The sequence below is a fragment of the Callorhinchus milii genome, unplaced genomic scaffold (genome assembly GCF_018977255.1).
Source record: "Callorhinchus milii isolate IMCB2004 unplaced genomic scaffold, IMCB_Cmil_1.0 Scaffold38, whole genome shotgun sequence".
Classification (NCBI taxonomy): domain Eukaryota; kingdom Metazoa; phylum Chordata; class Chondrichthyes; order Chimaeriformes; family Callorhinchidae; genus Callorhinchus; species Callorhinchus milii.
Genome location: NW_024704779.1, coordinates 225,614 through 247,476, shown reverse-complemented (window position 1 = coordinate 247,476; position 21,863 = coordinate 225,614). Strand labels below are relative to the sequence as shown.

Genomic DNA, 21,863 nt, shown 5'->3' with positions numbered 1-21,863 from the left:
CTGGAGACGTTGAGTGCGATGCTCGCTGTTCACCCCACGGAGCAGCTTTCAGCGACTCGGCTTTAATGGCCTCCACATCTGCTGCCTTACTATCAGACAGGCAATGGCCTCCCATCTATACCCTCTGCCTTAACACTATCCGGGCCATGGCCGCCCACCACACCTGCTGCCGTACAATTAGGCAGATTTTGCAAAGTGTAGTCCGTCACCTGTCTGGCACTGGGTCTCATTGAGTTCTCTCCACTCAAATCAAACCTCTTACATGCTACGTTTACCTATGAGCGAGTGATTTTTGGTCACGATTCAAATGAAGCTAATTAGCTTTTGTGACCATTACTGTCAGGCAATTAAATTTCTTGTTGCTATTTTTCAGTTGCATCCTAGTGTGTCGTCTCCAATGTCTGCCTATTTAAATATTCACCCAGCATATGTGATGACACTTCAGTGGTGCTTGATGACATTATGCCATTGTTCGATTCAGATATAAAGATATTGTTTTACCATTTGTCATCTACGGATGACTGTACTTCACAAATCTTCCCTCCACAGACTGTAGGTCATTAACTGCAGTGGTATATTGAAGTCTCAAAAAAGATGAGGCACAACTATCAGCATAATGTTCCGTTAAACATTGTGTTTTAAGTTTATATTTTACAATAATCAATTTGAACTAATTGAGTAGAACAATCCATTGCGGAGTCCTGTCGCTCAGTGGTCAGAGGACTCGCTTTGCAAGCGAGACAGCTGGGTTCAATTCCAGTCAGGGCGAAACTTAGGCAAGTTTCCTGACTCCACACTCCTGATAAGCATCCCTACAAAGCAAAAATAATTTTAGCATTTTCAATACTCGACTGTTTGTGGGACACTAATGTGCACAATTGGCTAACGCGTGTCGCCCACAAATATACAGCCAATTCACTTTACAGTATATTCTGTGAAGCGCTTTGAGACCTCTAGATGACGTAAAAAGCGCTTTATCAAACGCAAGGACTATTATTATTATTATATAACAAAACTGCAACAACTTGTATTGTATTGTCAGGCAAGAGGACAAAATAAATTCAGAGCTTTGGGACGTCCTCCCCACGTGAAAGGCGCTCTATCAATGTAATTTTGTTTTTGTTATTATTGTTGTTGTAACATGGCTTCTCAACGAGATTCACAATGAAGGTTTGGAGGCTGAGCATGGGAGAAATGTAGGTGACCATAGGCGTTCTCCAAGTGGTTAGTTTTCAGATGGCAGTTTAGATTTCTGGAGACGGGTAAAGGTGCTGAATGCAGACAAGGAGACCCAGTGATTGATAATGACTGAAGAATTGGTCAATGATGATAACAGAGTGAGTGCTGGTGACGGGCAGTAGGAGAGCGTTGTCTGAGTGGAAGTACTTGGTAGCGATGTGCAATATTGGCTGATTGGAGAGATAGCAGAGCATGCTGTTAAGTTTGAAAAGTTTGGGATGAGAGCGTATCAATTCAGTCAGAGTCAAAGGCCCAGCGGAACCCAGCAAGGGTTAAGTGATGAGAGGGTGAATTGTATTAGAACGGGCGATATGGCCGGTGGGATTTTTATATTAAATGGACCTTGTGGAAGCTGGAACTGTGAACAACATGCATGCTTGTACAGTTGAATTCAAGGAAGGAATTGATAAATGCTTGGTTAACATTTTCCAGTGAGTTTTGTGAGAACAAGGCATAAGCAGACAACAACAACAACAACTTATTTGTAAAGCGCCTTTAATGTTGGGAGTCCAAAACAAGTTGCTGGAAAGTCAGGGATTTGAAACCTAGGAGGCGGCTACGATCCGGAGGGCTGAAGGGCAGGAAGGGTAGTTTTAGGAGGACGGCTGAATTGGCGGCCGAAGAGGAGACTCTCTAGACTTGCTTTGAAGGAGATAAGGGAGGGAGAAAATGAAGGGACTTTTATGGCGGAGGAGAATCAGTTGAATATCAGCAAGAACGAGGTCCTCCGGTTTGGCTCACTTAAGCGCCTCCATAACTCGAACCCTGACAGCATCACGCTTACTGGATATAATCGCTCTACATTTCACGGAGCCAATATAGCACCTCACAGACCTGCTCGACCCTCAACTGTACGTCATCCCACGCATCTGTGCCATGACCGGCTACTCTTATCCCACCTCTGCAAATTTCCGGCTCCACCACAGTCCCGCACCGCAGATCTCCGAGACCCCCATCCACGTGTTCATCAGAATCAGGCTGGACTGTGCAAACTCCCTGCTTGTCGGCCACCCCAACTCCTCCCTTATTAGCTACACATCCAGAAATCTGCATCCCGTGACCTCTCTCGCACCAGACTACACAACCCTATTATCGCCTTCCACACTCAGCTCCACAATCAATCCGACGATGCCGTTTAATATCCTGTTGCTCACCTGAAAAGCCCTCCATGGATTTGCTCCTCTTACCTCCCTGATCCACTATCCCCTTACCAACATGTCTGCTACTTTCGCTCAGCGGGCTTCGGAATGCTACACGTCCATCGCGTTACCAATGGAGGCCGGTGAATCGGCCTCTCTGCATTTCCCCCTCTGAAACTCCACCTCACAGTACCTCCGCATGTCCTCCCCATTACCTCCTTCAGGAAGCGTATAAAGACCATCCTCTTTGACCGTACCTTCAGTCACCCTCCTTTCCAGCTTGTTATTCAGATCGTACGGCAAGCAACCGACAATAGACAATAAAAATGATTCGCAACTTGAAATGGAAACATAGGTTGAATCCAAGACGGTACATGATATTACCAACTTTGCGTGAGGCAAACGGGCAGCAAGAATGGAATCCTGATGTGGCCAAAAGTGACTGTGGACCGTTAGGAGGAGAAGCGTAGATGAGGTACAGATTATGTTTTGAAGTGCAGGCTCGTGAAGATGGAAGGAAGAAATGCGGTCAAAGTGGATGGACTGTTGTGTCAAAAGCATCAAGCAGGAAAAGGAAGCTGTGGGCTTTCTCCTCATAGAGAAAGAGGGTATGACTAATTTGCACTTGCGCATCTTCTTTCGCTTAGGATGAAAGATTGAAGGAATGTAGAAGATCTCCCATAGAATATAAATAATAATTATCTTGCGTTTTATATTGCACCTTATCAATAGAGACGAACGTATCAAAGCAGATAACATAATATACTATAAAATAGATTGACAGTACGTTTTGTGGGCGATACGCGGCAAACAGTTGCACACAGAAGTGTTCCGCAAATACGTGTGGTTTGAGTGACCCATTTATATATTTTTTTTTTGCAGGAATTATCTCCCCTAAAATGATATCCTCAAATCCACTAATTGCTTGTGAGGCGAGTGCTCAAATCATTGATCCACATGAAACTGCAAAAAACGATTGGGCATTCGAGACTGTCAAAGAATGCCATGATCAAAGATATAAGTTTCGAAAATGGCGATGAATGGGAAGAGAAGGCCTAAGTTGATGGAATTCTGCAGTAGAACTTCCAACATAAGAGTATGATACGAGCGATGTTGGGACTGGAGGAATTAAGCTTTAAATAGGAGTCGGAAGAAAGATTCATCAAACAATGACTGGATTAAAGTGTCAAAGAATTATTCAAATTTATGTTGAAAACATTTTAAAAGGTTCTGTTTTTACAACATGTTTTTAATTTCTCTATTCACAAGTTTCTGCTAAACTGATGTCCATTGATGGCGACCACCTAATTCTTGCTTGTGGCTTGGAAATATCTGTAATTCACAACAAACGTCTACATTTCCGAATTTTGTACAACAGGTTGATCTAAGATTGCTGGCGTTACAATGGCGGTTGTCTGCTACATATAATATGAACACATTTTGACCTATATTTGCTCTTTGTCAAACAGCACGCAATATCTGCAGAGCATTATTCTGCACTGATTTGAAACCTCAGAATAGTGTTGCGCAATATTAGATAACAACACAGGGGAATGAATCCCCTCGAATAAAGTAAATCATCATCACAAGAAAGAGAAGAAAAATGATATCCATGACGGGACAGAATGTTAGTGCAACAATAAAAACATATTGCATTTAAATAACGCCTTTCACTTTGGGAGGACGTCAAAAGGCCACAGACTGTTTTCGTTTTCTTCTCTCAATTCCCTTGTGCTACTTTAATTTTTTACAAAAGAGCACGATAAGAACACGAAAAATGGCGGTTTAAATATCACACTTGCAATGAGTTGAAATTAGGAGCCGAAAGGTGAGTCGACCCAAGGATTAAGATTGTTTGGGGTATAAAAAGGCTTATTGTGGGTTATCTCGCATTCTGTTTGGTTTCCGGGCAGTTAAGTGGAATGTCTCTAAGTCGTGCAGATATAAAGACACATCTTCTTTATCAGGCAAATCTTGCGGAAAGTGGCTTTAGTGAGAGTTAAGTTTTAAAAAAAGATGTGAAATATACTACGCCTGTTTGAAAATCTCCAACTTTACATGAAGAGTGAAAGCATTTCGAAATTTTTGTCTTACTGAATGCAATGGAAATAAGCCTTTCCTCAGTTTAGAAACTGAAATCTCTCGTATCAGATTAGAATTTGATTCTATAACATGAAGGGAACTTACTGAACAATAAACCGCAATACAAAACGATAAATACAAATCACCTTTCACATCGGGAGATTAGTGAAACTCATTGAACTTCATAGTACATGCATTTGGTTCTGTGTCTTGTTAAACACTCAATTGCTGGACGATTGTAAACGGTTATGAAGTTCGCGAAGGCGACTGTGAGCCAGAGGATCGAGTGGCAGAAGCCTGCAGAACAGTTCGTAACTTCCACACTGGAGTGTAGTACAAGAAGCTAAAACGGAAATACATATTATTACTGCGATTCAATAGAACATCATTGATAATAACCATTAGCTGCGCCGCTGCAATGGCCACCAGGTAGAGAATGACGACTTAGGATAGTCCGCATCTTCCCCGGGACTAGAATCGCCAAAAAGTTCACTGAAAAGGTAAAAAATACTAAGTTATTATTCCGGTAGAATCATGCCAAATCTTTCAGATATGATTGAAGATCACCCGGTTCACTGACACAGCCACACAACAACAGCGGTAGAGTGCAGGCACCTGGTCTAGTAGGTGATATCTGCCAATCACCTTACAGACCCACACACTCGCAAACCCCCATCATCTAACCAATAATGCGGGACCAGCCATGAACTATTTTTGGCTTGCCAGGTCCAGGTCAGCGTCTCCTCTGATCTCAGCCAATCCCCAGCCCCAGCAAAACAGAAAGAAGTGGGAGTCGGCATCTCGTTGAGTAGACAGATTAGGCTTCTCCGCTCAAGCCTTAAAGTCCGGATGTCCAAGTGCCCATAGTGCATATATATGTAAGGTATTTCGAAGTCTGCAAAATGTGAATCAAGATAAATATCTGTCACTGGGAACTGCACTATTATGGAAAGTTTTGTGTAATTGACACCCAGGTCTAATCATTGTCTGTGAGTTGTTCCTCTGCACAGATCGGCTGCTTTCTACGCCTACGAAATGCACAATAACTGCATTTGACAGCATAGCCAGTGAGACGTTTCGAGACAAACTGCTGATTTTAATAGCGTTGTATTAAACATAACGATTATGTTCACAATGATCAATTTAGCAAACAGGTAAAAAACGGATAATGGAAATAAACCTTTCAGGACAGATATGTTACCTCACTACCAGTGTCTGGATTATATAACTAACAGAGAGCTGTTAATATCCTAATTGGTACTCCAACCTCTGCAAGAATTCGATAGCAATTTGCTTCTATTTCAAAAAATGTTGAATATCCCATGGAAAACATCAGCAGGAGCGTTGTTGACGAATATAGCGTCTCCAACTAAGAGTTTAATTGTTGTCGTCGAATAGCGAATATAAACGATTGTGATTTCTCTTCCGGTAATAAACTCTGTTCTTACTCAGTTACACAACTCTCCTTTCAGTTCTTTGCCCCAAAAACATCCCTTTTGTTATCAGTCAGCAATATTTCAAATGTAGACTTCTGTTTTGAGGCTTTGTGAGGCTTTGTGACAGACGAGGTGGCCGAGTGGTTAAGGCGATGGACTGCTAATCCATTGTGCTCTGCACGCGTGGGTTCGAATCCCACCTTCGTCGCTTTAGATATTTTGAAAAATGAGTTAATTATGGAGCTTTAAATAAGGGGATCATATTATTTGCAGGTATCAAAATAATTAGGGATCTGTCTTCAATGTTCCTTAGCTTTATATACTTCATTCGATACGATTTTGTGACGTCTTCTCTACTCTGTGTAAGAAGTTATCTGCAAACCCACATTGATATCATCTGGGCTCACATTCGAAATCGCTTTTTTAAGACATTGCTGGGCATAAATTTCTTCAAAAGGCGTTGTCACAATTAATTTACACATATAAACTTTACAGCTTCTGAAATTATTTCTGTGAGTTCCAGTTAATGGGAATGGTGGCATAATTGTCGAAAAATTCATTTTGCCGCATCAGTTGTAACGTGATGTAGTTTCATATTTGGGTGGGAAATATAGAATATTAAATTCAAGGAGTAAGTTTGAAAAATGATTTTATTTTTTGCAAAGAGATAATTTCGTCGTTCAAGATAAAACTTTTTGTTCAAGCTGCAATTCCTCTTAAAGTGTACATGGAATGAAAAGCGCATTCACTCCCAGGATGAAGCACCCAACTAATTGGTTTGTTGGTTAGCTATCCACTGAGCCTGGCTGATTGGTCTGTATCAATCTCTGTACCAAACAATTGGTCTATCCTACAAATCTCAGAGACCGCACTGCAGAGATCGCCACAAAGGACAGACTCGAGTCCTCCAATCCGTTACGACGAATGACACCTTGGAGGGAATTTCCCTCAAGGAGACCCAGTTTGTTCTACTCCCGCACCCAGGACAGCAGGAAAAAACAGTCAAATGTGGACTGGGAAATCTTTAAAATATGTTGAAAATATGAATCTGGTGTTTCACTGATTCCGTGTATTCCTTGAGTTCACACAATGCTACATTTAACATGAGGAACATGGACCGAGGGGAGAGCGCGGAATGAATCGGAGATAATGTGCCTGTGTGTGTTTCAACAACAACAACAAGATTCCATTTATAAAGCGCCTTTCACGTCAGGAGGACGTCCCAAGGCGCTGCACAGTTGGGTCATGACCCGAGCAGGGGGGAAATGGTCAGGGTGAGGGGAGGGAAGGGAGGGAGCGAGGAGGGGGAAGAGAGTCGAGAGGAGAGCTGAAGGTACGGTCAAAGAGAAAGGTTTTGAGACCGGCCTTGAAGGAGGAAAGGGAGGAAGCGGCGAAGGCACTGGGGGATGGAGTTCCAGAGCCTCGGGGCTGAGAGGCTGAAGGTCCGACCACCGATGGTCGGGCGGTTGGGGCGGGGGACGTGGAGCAGACCAGAGCCAGAGGAACGGAGGGTACGGGCAGGTAGGTAGGGGGATAGTAGGTTGGAGAGGTAGGAGGGAGCAAGGCCGTGAATGGCCTTGTAGGTGAGGATGAGGATCTTGAAATCAATCCTCTGGGGAATGGGGAGCCAGTGGAGGCGAGCGAGGGTGGGAGTGATGTGGTCCCGAAGACTGGTGCGGGACAGTACACGAGCTGCAGAGTACTGAATGACCTGCAGCTTGTGGAGGGAGTTGGCGGGAAGTGCTCAACGATCAGGCTGAAGTGCTCATCGATCACAGCTAACGAGTTAATGCAGCAAAAGAGAAAAAATCATCGGATAAATCACAGTTGAGTGTTAATGCAAGATAACGTACACATTGTTCATAGCTAACGAGGGACTTAGTAAAAACCGAGGACATGGTCAGTGGGCAGCAACTCACAGAGACTCAAGCAAAATTTGACAGTTACCATACGTGATCATTTTAGGCCTGTTCGGGTTTTGGTCTTCAGGATTAGCAGAAAGTGAGTGGGAGAATCACTGTAAGAGAGACAAAATCTGATCGTACACATTCTGTCTGGTACCCACACTGGCCATTCTGCCGAGACCAGGTAAACTGCGGAACCACAGGGCTCAGGAAAATATAACCCAGATTGCCACAGAAGAACAGCAAAAATATCAATAAGCGCTGGAACCAATGGTGTGATTTGCAACTGCTAATGTCCTGCACTTTAATCCGAATAGATTAACTTCATTATTTCCAAAATAATAATCCTGAAAATATTGCTTAGCAGTATTTGAAATTAACAGAACAGCAGTATTTCAGAAAGTAGGTGCGGTGAAAACTTATTGCACATGATTCAGTGTGAAACGTGCGATGCAAACATGGTGTCGCGCTTGTACTGTACTCCCGACGTGAAATGCGCTATAACAAATGGAAGTTTTATTACTATGGTCGATATTGTCATTATAATCGATATCGCCGATATTTTATTTTTGTTGCTAATGTTCTTATTGTCAATAGTGTAGTGACTGTTCGCCCGTGCACCCTCCTCTTGGATCATCTGAAAGGAATAAACTGTTTCCTTTGAGGCTGGGTCGGTAACAAGAGGTCACCGATTTAAGATATTTGGGAAAAGAACAAGAAGGGAGACGATGAGAATGTTTAGGGCCTCCAATGATCTCCCTGAAATGGTGGGGAAGCAGATTTAATTGGTGCTTTCAGGAATGAATCATGTAAGTGCTTAAAAAGAAGAAAAAATGCAGGGCTATCGGAATATTTGCGGAATATTTACCTTACCGGAAGTAATTTGTTTCTCTGAAGTGCTTTGCGAGGTCTCAATGACATTAACCGGCAGGAAAACCAATGATGATTGTGCTTTCATGATGCGTGAACAATTTGTAAGTTCTTTACCTGCTCTTTAATCCGCTACCACCATTCTGCTTCAATGAGAAACATAGATAAATCAGTGTAGGACCTTAAGAATCCCATGATTTACAATGAGATAAAGCGTACATACACATGAGTCAGTGAAATCAGACTGATGAACACAAACAAAAAATATAAAAGATGATGTTGAATGAGACCAACATTCTCTTTTTATGATAACTATTGAGTTGTAGATATGCGAATAAAATTATTTGCAGTTATTAAATAATTATGGAACAGTCTTCACTATTCACTATTCCTTAGCGTTATATATTTCATTCGATAAGAGTTTCTGTAACGTCTTCTCTACTCTGTGAAAGAAATTGTTGTCTTCAAACCCACATTTTACAGATATCAAGTGGGCCCACATTCCAAATCGTTGCTTGGGAGCACGTTGCGTTGTTGAATGTGACGTACAAGGCTTTTTGCGCGTTATTGCTCGAATTAATTTCCTACAAACGCGTTCTCAGAATTAATTTACACACTGAAACTTTACAGCTTCTGTAATTATTTCTGTGAGTCCTAGTTAATGGGGATCGTGGCATAACTGTCGAAAAACTCATTTTATTGCATCAGCTGTAACCTGATGTAATTTCATATTTGGTGGAAATGTAGAATATTAAATTCAAGGGATAATTATGAAAAATTATTTTATTTTTTGTAAACAGACAATTTCGTCACTCAAGAGAAAACTTTTTGTTCATGCTGCAATTCCTCTTAACGTTTACATGGAATCGAAAGTGCACTCTCTCCCTGGATGAAGCAACAAGCTAATTGATTTATTGGGTTAGCTATCGACTGAGTCTGGCTGTTTGATCTCTATCAATCTCTGTACCAATCAATTGGTCTTTACCCTCGAAATCCCAGAGACCGCACTGAAGAGATCGCCACAATGGAACGACTCGATTCCACCAATCTGGTACGATGAATGGCACCTTGTAAGGAATTCTCCTCTAGAAGTCTCAGTTTTCTCCACTCCCGCACCCAAACCAGTTGGAAATAATTCTCAGAAATGGACTGGGGAAACTTAAAGTATGTTGACAATACTGACTGAAACAATAAGTTTCCTGTCATTGTTACAATCGCAGTTCTGGAGACACGGACCCTGTCCATTCAAACTCACACTTCTCTTGGGAGATACTTGTGGACGATATTAATGTTTTGGTCGCTTGTCAGTATTGTGCTCTGAATAACAATTTTCCAGACAGTTAAGAAGTTGCGTTTTTCAATTGCCAAATACTTCCAGGCTGTATTTTCTGAAGTTTAAAAGAAACAACGGAGGTTACGAAGTTACACAGTCAATGAGACACACATCGATAGGAAAAGCCTTCTCATATTCTTCAGAAATTCTGCTTCCAGAAAGGTCACCTCTGCCTCGTTCGCCAGGCTTCTCATTCCCCAGATTACTTGACCGATGTTACAATCTTTTTCCTCCACACTACAGCGTGGTTCCCGCGGCTACCACCAGTCGATGCAACAAACATAATCCAGCACATGCGGATCGGTTACATCTGATTGAGCACTTAGGTTATCAGATTGTTATCAGACGCTATTTGCTTTCATGCCTTTCTAGTATTTTTAAAACCATCCATTCCTGAAGTGGAGGTACCATGAACACAAAATGCTTTGGCCTGTCAAAACCAGACGTTTAGTTTTCATAGCGAGTGAATCTACAAGGACAGGATTTATCCTTGTTGCCAGTTACACAGAAGCCAGAATTGTTATACACAGACCAGACCAGTATGCGAACACCAAAACTATTATACAGACACCAGGTCAGTCCTATTCAGTGACCAAATCAGTTTTACTGAGACCAGGCCAGTTACGTAGAGCAGACCTGTTGCCCTGAGTCCAGGCCTGTTATACATTGACCAGACCCTTTATACACGGAATGGACAAGCTATGCAGAACCCAGGCCAGCTGTAAAGAGTTCAGACCATTTATACAGTGAACTTGTTGCACAGAGAGGAGACCTGTTACAAAGAGAACAGGCCAGTTATACAGATACCAGACCGGCTGTACTGTGATAAAGCAATGTCACACAGAGAACAGGTGTGTAACACAGAGATCAGGCATGTTAAATAAAGAACATGGCTATGGTAGAGAGATTAGGCCTGTTATATAAAGACCAGGCCTGATAGACAGAGACCAAGCTTGTTCAAATGAGAACAGGCCTGTTATGATACCAGGCCTGTTACACAGAGAGCAGGCTTACAACACAGAGAAAAGTTAGCCGAGATAGCTGAGTTATTATAGCACCAAAGTTTAAAAGTGACCAATTTAACCGCAATATGATAGTTCAAGTTTCAAGTATCATTTCTGGCTTTACTGTTTTTTGAGGGGGTGTGTGGGTTGGCTGGAGTACATACATATGTTCACTCACTTTCTCCCATATATCAAACAGTTGAAATTAAGTATCAGATTAACATCGTTTTTTTATAACAAATTTCATCATTTTCTTTTTTCCAAGTTAAATGTGAGCAGTCGGACATCTGATTAAAAGTTATCAGAAACAATACGTGATACTTTAATGCAGTCAAACTGCAGTGAAACTCGTCTAACGTGGAGTCAAATCCAGATTCACCCGACATCTCACCTGGGCTCCACTTAATCCGTAGTTGATCGGCTTCAAAGTCAGCACCTGCACATGCTTTCATGCCCCAGCGCATCGCTTTCTTTCTGTTGTCAAACAATCCACGGAGGCTCCGCAAGATGGAGCACATATTCATGATAGTTTTACAGGCAATCGCTTAGAAAAACAGTGTTATTTAAGACGGAATCAAGAGTACTGGCAGAAGCAAAACATTAATCTGTTTGCTGGTGGATATACATCATTCGTATAAATGAAGCCGAGTGTGAGTTCGCTTTTTGATTCTTGCGAGTTTAAACAGAAATATCCCTGGAAAGAAAGAAAGCTTTAATCCTGCTCGATTCGTTACGAGCTCTTGCACAGAGAGAAACCAGGCAGTTGAATAACTGTTCTACAACACAATCTGAACAACAGGCAATATAAGGGCCCGGCTAGCTCAGTCGGTAGAGCATGAGACTCTTAATCTCAGGGTCGTGGGTTCGAGCCCCACGTTGGGCGTCTCATTTTAAAGTTAAGAAAACAAAACAGCATTCGTGTACATGTCGACATACAATCACTCTTACAGTTACGTGATAAGGCACTGGATCAAATGCATCGACTTCTATTATTAGAAGGAATGAAGAATAGTGGAAGCCGTAGTCGCCATACATTCACGCTTATAATTAAGGCAAACCTTTTATGACATCTTGAAAAATATGTACACGTCGTGTAGAAAACGATACTGCATCAAATTCAGAAAACTAACTTTACTGACATTGGAATGTAATTGCACGAATGTCCATCAATGGAGTATTTGATGTCCCACCGAATCAGATTTGCTTGGGATCAACTTTAAAGTTAACTGCTTTGCACAGCTTTGCTTTGTTGCCTTCATGTAAACATTTATCACAATCCAGGCTATTGTGAGAGATCTGGGGCCCGAATTGTATCGTAAAAGAGCTTCTGTGACCTTAATTAGAAATAAAGAATGTAGTGCATATATTTTACATGCATTGTGCACCCATAGGAAGGAATCGCCTACAAAGTAGACAGTAAATTTATATTACATTGGAGTATCTGAAGCGGTTTTAGGCGTCTCGAATACGTAACAAGGCGCTGGATAGTATGCAAGGAATTTTATTATTATAAGTAGTGAAGAAAAATGGACGCCGTTTTAAATACAAGTGAAATAGATGGCGAGATGACCTTCTGAGCTAAGACCAGTCTTCATGTCATTTGAAATCGTGCTCTCTAACAATCACTCACAATAAATAAGCAAAACATGTTTGTATTCAGCCGCTGCTTTTACAGCGAGAGAGAAAGAAGGCCTTCTTTTTGTGTTACTATTCGGTCTCGATTGTGTGGGAAAGATCATATCAAAGTTAGTCAAATGCAATGCTGCGATGTGTCAGCAATGCAGTTAAATTCGTAATTTGAAAAAATAACACTCACGTCCAAAATACACTAACGTTTATATTAAACGCGATGAAATACATTGGGATGACCGCTAGAACGAAACAGCTTCATAAAATGCAATAAATATTTCCACTATTACAATAACATTCACTTGACATTTTCATTCACTGAAGGTAAAACAAAAACAGTGGCAATAAAGGTTTTGGTGGCTACACAAGTCAATGCGATCTATGAAGATCCCACAAGCAATATTAGAAAAGAGAAGCGAAATTGTTCCAGTGACAACAATCCTTGATAAAATTAATCATTCACCGCATGGCTGCTTGTGCGTTCTTATTGCGGGGGACATATTAACGCAGCGTTCTGCTGAATGCAGTCTCTACAATTTGTCGGAAAATTTGTGAGTTGCTCAGACACGTGTTGAGAAAGCGTGAAGACCCTCAACTAATTATAATTTACTAAATTCAAGAATAACTGTTATCAGGAAAAAGCTCATGTGCAGACATTTGTGCTGCATATTTGTGCGACAGCCGGATATCGGTAGTGGTGGCTGAGTGCTAAAAGCAATGGGCCAGAAAAATCCATTCAGAGACTTTGATTCAATGCGCACCTATCTTGTGCTACTGGTATATTTAGTGAGAAGGTTCAGCGTTTTGAATTACCCTGACTTTGACACTAAACTCTCAAAATTATAAAGAAAATCACCAAAGTGAAACTAGGCAAACCGAAATGTCATCATATTTTTTGAATACGTTTATTTAATTTGTACATCAGGCGTGCACCCAGGAAACTTAGAGCTGAATTTATTTACAAAGCAATTTTAGTCTTTCGCTTTTAAAAGGAGAAAACACAACTGTGGTGTTATGCCGCTCTTCCTCTGCGTTCAAACATTAAACTCGACAGGTAACATTACATATTTTATTGTATTTCGTGTGAACGTTAATCAGTTGTTGACCTCGACTTGATTTGAAAACATAGCATGGTTTATAATGTAAGGTTTACAATATAGTTATTAGAAAACTGGTAGCTACTCATCAATGATGTTTGCGAAACCCTACTGTTTCAACACAACGTAACCTTTGCACGTTCAGTTACACCATATTGAGGAAGTGATAAGAATCAGAAATATATTGCAATGTACATTGACACTGTACAGTTTTCCAAGACGACATATCCTCTCAAACGCTATACAATTCTAGCCTTACATCCGAGCTGGGGGTGGGGAAAACAAACTTTTTTTCATTTTAAATCTGCGCCTAAATTCATTTAGATGTAGTTGATTTGAAATTTCTGGTAATTGAGAGCAGTATTACCCGCAAAACGGTTTTAGTTGTGTCATATTCTCGATGTCAAATCAAATGGCTCTGTAGGAATCGGTATCAAAAATAGGAACTTTGAATATTTGGTGCACAAGGAAATAAAACATGTTGGGAAGTTATTTTAAAGAGAATGACACTGCTCCTGTGTCCAGATGAACACACCCCATTCCCCCCATTCCGCCCCCAATATATTCTGTGACGTGCCTTGTCCCGAAGAAGTTCTTCTGACATGAAAATCCGTATAGTTGTTAAAAGTGAAGGTTAACTACAGTCATATCAATCTTATATTTCTAACTACATTTCAAACTATTCTGCAAAAAACGTTGTTCCTGAATTAGTTGCTCCATTGATCCAAGTCAAACTTTAAATCCACTTGTACATCATTTAATTGTATGCTGTGAGAGATCAAGAAGCGCGATGTGCAAACAATCATACATTACAAGTGATCACTGTTTCCATCTATTTGCAATCAGATTTCACCCTTGAATGGGTCACTTACAGATGTTGTCATTTTCAAGGTTTGCCTCCGAAACCGGTTACCTCAATAAGAAGCTGTAACCTTTGTGGCAGAGGAATGAGGACAGAAGTCTCGGTGGCGCAATGGGTCAGCACGTTCAGCTGTTAACCGAAAGATTGGTGGTCAAGCCCACCCAGGGATGATCCTCTTGTGGATTAAGCATATTATTTTTCAATTCATTAATTACACTTGAAACAATGATGAACAATTTCGTAATTATTTGTATTTGTTTTGCTTTAGTGACAATTTTCAGGTATTTTTAACCGACATATTGCTGTATCATTTACTTTCATTTCCAAACAACACGTCTTAGGATATGTTGGATTTATTTGATTGGCTCAAAGATGTTGACCTCGGCGTTTTCGCCTGATGTGACTACAAATAGTGTCTCAAGATTCATCCAGGACTGTTATATAGATACGCCGCTCCATGAAGACACAGGATCGGCTAAATCAGTTACGCTCGGATTCTCCTCATTCAAACAATCAACAAATTCAGTCTCCGCGATGCTGAGAGGTTGGAGCTCACCAACCAGTTCGGTTAGAAATTCAGGTGTGATTCAATTAATCCAGAAATCGTGCATTACAGATCGACACTCATTGGTTTGTTCTGTCCAAGGGTTGTGTGCACAGAACACACGAACGTTGCTGTTTATTGTATTGATGGGATGATACTTCATCAAATATTATGGATTGATGTTTTCTGGAATAAAAGCCAAGTTTTCGCTGTGCTCACCTCCTTAAAATAAAAGCATTCTGCGGTACAAGAGTAAGAGAAAACATAACCAAAGCAGCAGCGTATAACAAGTTAATTCCCGAAACGTGACTGCACTTTATTTCTTATAATTGTGAACATCTGCGGCGCATATGGAGGCAAATGTGCAGCCGTGATAGTACAGTCGTTAGTATTCTGTATTGTGGCCGCAGTAACCTCGGTTCGAATCCGAGTCACGGCAAACGCCATCACATTTTGGTTTGACATATATTTAAAAAGTCCTGGATGAATCTGAGACAGTGCACATTGAATGTGCATTTGAAATTTCCGGCATTTTGCACTTAATCAGTAATAATAAAAAAAAGTCATTGGATATAATATAGCGCCATATCACATCTTCGAGAAGATTCAAAGCATTTTACAGAATACACTGCTTACTTTGTGGGAGAAAATAACCAATGCCATATCGTAAACTTTAATCAAATGCGTAAACATTATACACGACTGCTTCGAATATATCTGTCTCCTGCATTAATATAAACAATTGGGATTTAATAGCAACAACTCAGCCATTCGGATATCATAAATATTCATTTAACCAGCGTCAAACATGCAATCAACCACTCTGTAGGAATAAATTTTATTGAAAGAATTATATTAAACAGATGACCTACATTGAAATCTTCAGGTTTTTACCGGATGTGAGAAACCCATTATTATTCTGAGAGCTAATTTAATTATTAACTGCAACCTACACATAGAAATTCCTATGTTTGGAATGGAGTGTACATGCTTCAGCGGGTGAATATATTTACTTTAGATAAGTCTTTACATTATTGTTGACTTGATTCCGGTCAATTCTGTGGGAATACAGTTTGTGCTTTGGGAAATACTGGAGTTTAACAAGCTTGAACTACAAAGCTTGACAACTGAGAGCAACGTCTGGTGGAACTTTATTTGAATTGAGTAACTTTTTATGTTGGAGCCCCAAATCCCTCTCTCATTTCAATTCATGGATATCCGTTGTGAGAAAATTTGTCAATCGTCACCCAGAAATGCATTGTCACAATATCTGTCAGTTATAAACATATTTTTCGAAGGTTTTGAAGTTGCCGCGACAATGCGATAATACACTACCAACTGTATGAAATGCAAGGAGTCAAATCATACTGAAACCAATTATAATTAGGGAAACAACATTAAAGGAATCAGGTGCAAGCAAGATTTACTCCAAATGAGTTCAATTTCGTTGTTCAGTTGTCGAGGACAAATAATTAAGTCGATGGGTTGGAAATCCATGAGGAACCTTCCACTCATTTCGAATCCTGCAATCTACGAATCTTGCTCACTTTCATTATAATTCTGGAACTGTTTGTTAGAAATGTTTCCTTTTATTGTAATAATTGTGCATTTTGGAAACCTGCAGAAGAAACGTGGTGGAGACGAGACCAATGCATTTTCCCCCACTGAACGGGATCCTTCATAATAATGTAAATTTAACATATTTTAGTATCTTAACTCAAATAAATAAATGATGAAGTGTTTTCTCTCAATCAATGACTGGGACACAGCTGTATGCAATTGGTTGCCGCGTTTTGACCGCAAAGCCACAGTCAATACACTTTACGTTATATTCTGTGAAGCTCTTTGAGACATCCAGAAGAGGTGAGAAGCGCTATATCAAACGCAACGACAATTATGATTATTGTAGATAAGTAGATCAGGGAGTGCAGGATGATCGTAAAACTTATGGACATAGTTTCGACAATTCGTGTGTTGTTTATTGCTGATTTCTCGTAAGGCTCAGCAACATCTCCAAATAACATGAGCGCATGATTCTGGAAGGTAAAGAGAAATGCTGGGATTGATTACAGATCAGCTCACTTTACCATTCACAACAAGATAGAAGTATAAATGTGGATAGTAAAAAGTCTTTTTAAAATAACTGCACCCTTTTGCTTTAATAATAATAATCCTTGAATTTGATACAGCGCTTTTTGAAGTCTACTCGACGTCTCAATTCGCCTCACAGAATAGACTGTAAAGTGAATTAACTGCATACTTGTGGATGAAACGCGGCAGCCAATTGCACACAGCAGTGTCCCACAAACAGTCTTGGATTGAAAATGACCAACTTAGTTTTGTTTTGCTTTGAAGGTATTATTATTAGGCGTGTGGAATTGAACCCCAGACGTTTCGCTTGCAAAGCGAGTGCTCAAACCAGTGAGCCACAGGACTCCACAAACAGAAATTTAAACAGGTAAGATGCTACTCTCCGTTGTTAAAACTTTAAAATGAGTAGATAAGATTGTCCACTTTCATTGGTTTTCATGAGACTGTGAATCAAAACATTAACATCGACATGATTTGAACCTTCTGATCTGGAGTCAGACGCGCTACCGTTGCGCCACGAAGTCCAACTCTTCACTCACACAACACTCTGGGCCGTAGAGAGGAAAAGGAAAGCAGAACAACGCCTGTATCATTAACAACAACAACAACAATAAATTTGTATTGTGCGTTTCACGTCGGCACGAGGTCTCAAGTTGCTGGACATAGTTTCGGAACAGATCTATATGAAGTTATCAAACATATTACAATTTGTTATAATATTATAATTTATAATATACTAAAAATATTATATTAAAATAAATTGTTGAGTAATCGTCAAATTAGTATAATTAAGTGTCCATATTGGAGATGCAGTGAGGAAACCGTCGATTCATCAATGCAGCTGACAACTATGAGCATTTGTGTTGCGTTTACCACCCGGGAAACTGACAGTGTTATACAATAAAGACATCAATAACAGCGGAAAAAAATCATTGCATTTGATATATTTGATATAGCGCCTATTGACTAAATTAAGGCGTCTCAAGTCTCTTCAGAGAATATACAGTGACGTGAATTATAGCTCGCCATCCCGCAGTGGATAGAGTTCAAATTTCTCGACCATGCCTTCAAGTCTCTCCGGCTTTGCCCCGCCCAACATCTGTGAACTGATCATCCCATACCAACCTGTTCTTGAACTGCACGATATCCTCCGCTTAAACTTTGGCGGCCGGATCTTCAGCCTTTCTGCTCCCACGCTGTGGAAATCCGCTCCACATAACCTTTATCTTACCCCCTCCCTTGTCTCCGTCAAGATCCGTCTCGAAACCGTTCCCGTCGATCGACGCTTTGGCCATAACCCCCGACATCCTCATTGGGACTTCCACAGGAAGTGCAAGGTGCTTCAGACACATGTTCCTTGATGTTTCTTGATGTTGAATTGGTGAACATTAGGTGCTTTAACCGCCATAGTCCCAATTCGATTCCCGGAAACTATTGCTTTAACTAATGGCAATTTCCCGGACTTACGTTACACGTGAACTTTGTTTTACATTGAATTCTTCAACAAAGAGAACATTTTCCCTCCTGGTATCTTTGTTATGGAATTTTATTTGTTTTGATCCATAATCTACTCTGCTTTGGATCACAATGTTCTGTGGAGGAACACAATATCAGTGTGAAATTATAAACGGTGACGAAAATTTCGAAAAGCGACATTCCAGCATAAGTTTCTAACACCATACGTGGAGACGCCGGGGATTGAACCCGGGACCTCATACATGCGAAGCATGCGCTCTACCTCTGAGCTACATCCCCACATAACTCACAGTTTTGAATTTCGTAAAGATTGTACATGTATGGAGTGCCCTACACGACAGGAGGCCCTCCGAAGTCTTTTTCTGATTGAAAACCAGAAGCGATATCAGACAGAATTTCAACGTGTAATGTTGAAATAATTAGATTATATTACATTTGATTTTCTTTATTTACAGAAAGCTTGTTGGGATTGAAGATTAGCCCTCTTCATTAACCATCAATGTGAGGTCGACAGCAACAATTTGGTCAAAAAACTGGCGCTAATTGAATTTAGTGGACACTTTGAATCTTGGACTTTGCTCGTGCGAGACAAACATGACTATATGTTCCAGACTGAACGTCATTGCTCAAGTTTGATAATTAAGCAAACGATCCCCGTGAACTTTCAATCAAAATGAAACGAATAACTGGAAAATAAAACTAATCGAAACATTGTGTCATGACCATGAGATTAAAAACCTGGTAGCTCTAACCACTGAGGCACTCAGGCTCTTAATGCAGAAAATCTGTGCTTCATGATTCTTCTGCTGAACGTTGCGGGTAATGAGTAATTTGCGCCACTGTGAACAACAAGTCTGCAGAGATTTGTTCTTATTAAGGTAGCACATTCTAAATCAGTCATTCGTGTTCTCTCTGTCATATGTCTTGCTGTATGACCAATAAGCTAGAGGTCGTTACTTATAACACAAATATTCTGGGTGCTTTGCACTGTTAACTTCTCCGTCGGTGTTTAGCCCCACCTTATGGCTGCAGGACTGGTTTATTAGATGCACTTGTTTATATCGTTTGTGAACGTCGAGAAATTGGCTTCTTGAGTCATAAGTTTGTCATATCAATCTTTGACCACATTGACAAAAGCTTTCATTTGCAAAATATTCCCAACAAAATTGGACGTCTGGATTTGAAACAAAGACCTATCGTTGCGAAGCTAATGATTCGAAAATTGAAGTACCTCCCAAAAACAGCAGCTTGAACACTGCAAAGTGATGCTAAAGTATCGGCATAAATCTCCTGTCAATGAATGTATAGACATAATAAAACTTTTGCTGACCAGGTTCATCCTTCGCCTGATGATATTCTCTCTCTTGTAGGTCCAAGTTTTTAATCATCAGAATCCTACTGGTGGTCGGTTGCATCTCAGAGTTAAATACAGCCAAATGCCTCCTTCACTTATTTATGCATTTGTGCATAAATAAATGCGGACTTTCCAGTTATAAGCGACATGAACAACAGTTGTGTATTAAAGTAGCTCACACGGACGTGTCAAACCATTTCACACAGCTAAAGGGGATCCGAAACCCATTGGAATCCACACAGAAGCCTGGGAAACCATTGGGAACGAAATCGACAATCGGTTTCTTGTAACAGAGACAGTGACTTCTTGACATGGAAACAGGCCAAACTTGTTTTATCCCCAAAATCAGTTTCCATTTTTGCCAGGAGCGTCGCAAACCACGATACCAAATATGGAATTTTTCATGATTTGAAGTGGTGGATTATTTCTCAGATACAAAATATCTGTAGCTTGGTTTATACAAAAGCAACCTGCATCTATTTCACACACATCACGCGGGTTAGCACTCCAGTATGCTTGGCAGTGGTGGAGTCTGGCCACCAAAGAGTGAAGAGGGAGGAGGGGAGGTGACCAATAGTAAGATCAAAAAGGAAGATTTTCAGGTATGATTTGAAAATGGAAGCGGCACAGCGGAGGGAATGAGGAAAAGATTTCAGAATTGGCGACTGGATTCTTCTCCATGTGTCAGGGTTAACCCTATCACACTGCTCAACTCGTTTGCATCCAATGATCCGCATGGTTACCTTATACCCCAAATGCACCCATTCCTGTTCCTGTCAACAATGTTCTCCTCACTCAGTGCGTCCTTTCACTCCTGGACCGTCTCAGCGTCTCACTCTGTCCCATCGTGTGAATTCTCCGCCAGGTTCATGGTGGTACGCGCTGACAGTTGTCCTACAGCTGCCGCCCTGACTGCCTTCACACCCATTTCCGCTCCGATGCCCTTGCGTTACAACAATTGGGAAGAAACGTCGCACTGTCCTTCTTTCACTCCACCTCTCTCACCTTCATCAAGCAAACTGTTTGTCCCTGCAAAATACTGCTCCCTCTACATTAAAGTCCTCAAATTCCAAGATCTGATCGTCGACAAATATATGTCAGTGGGATGACCATTCTCCGCTAATTCTTTGATTCCCCCCTTCCTGTCTCGGTTTATGGTGATCTGGTCAGAAGGTACCTTGAACACTACAGTAGAATAATAACTGACAGCCGAAAGAGCACAGTTGTGAGAGCGTTAGACTATTGATCTAAAGGTCCCTGGTTCAATCCCGAGTTTCGGCAATTTTTTGTACATTTTGTCATTCATGGCGAGTAAATAATTTTCATCAATTGTAAGTCTTCATCCTCACTGAGATGAGTAAACTTTCAGCTTGCTCACCAGTCACACAAATAATTAACCATTGAATTGGTATAGACCAAGAACGTCCGAGCACCTTACAGTATATATTGAAATGTGCCGTGAATGTGTTTTGTGCGAGAATGGGACAATAAATTTTCGCACAACAATATTCCACCAACAGCACAAATGTCGACCTGACTAGTCAGCTGTAGCCTCGGCTTAACTTCTCGTTGTTAACTTAGCCAATCCAGCAAACTTGCACACTGCAGTGGAATGAAAGCTGCTTTCCAACGCCAACAATTGCAAGAGCAAAACTCCTTGAAGATTAAGAAACTGCCGAAATCACTTTACGGAATTGTTGACTAAGTGTTTCAAAAAATTCAACAGAAGATGCACCACTGGGATTTGAACCCAGGATCTCCTGTTTATAAGACAGGTGCTTTCACCGACTAAGCCACAGCGCC

The 21,863-nt window shown here is 40.8% G+C and overlaps 3 non-coding genes across 3 annotated transcripts; 2 read left to right on the top strand and 1 right to left on the bottom strand.

Annotated features, from left to right (window-relative positions):
- Positions 1-6,022: 6,022 nt before the first annotated feature.
- Positions 6,023-6,104, top strand: trnas-gcu. Its single transcript has one exon. It is a non-coding gene; the product is annotated as a tRNA-Ser (tRNA).
- A 5,713-nt stretch (positions 6,105-11,817) lies between these two features.
- On the top strand, positions 11,818-11,890 carry trnak-cuu. Its single transcript has one exon. It is a non-coding gene; the product is annotated as a tRNA-Lys (tRNA).
- A 9,897-nt stretch (positions 11,891-21,787) lies between these two features.
- Positions 21,788-21,863, bottom strand: trnai-uau. Its single transcript has one exon. It is a non-coding gene; the product is annotated as a tRNA-Ile (tRNA).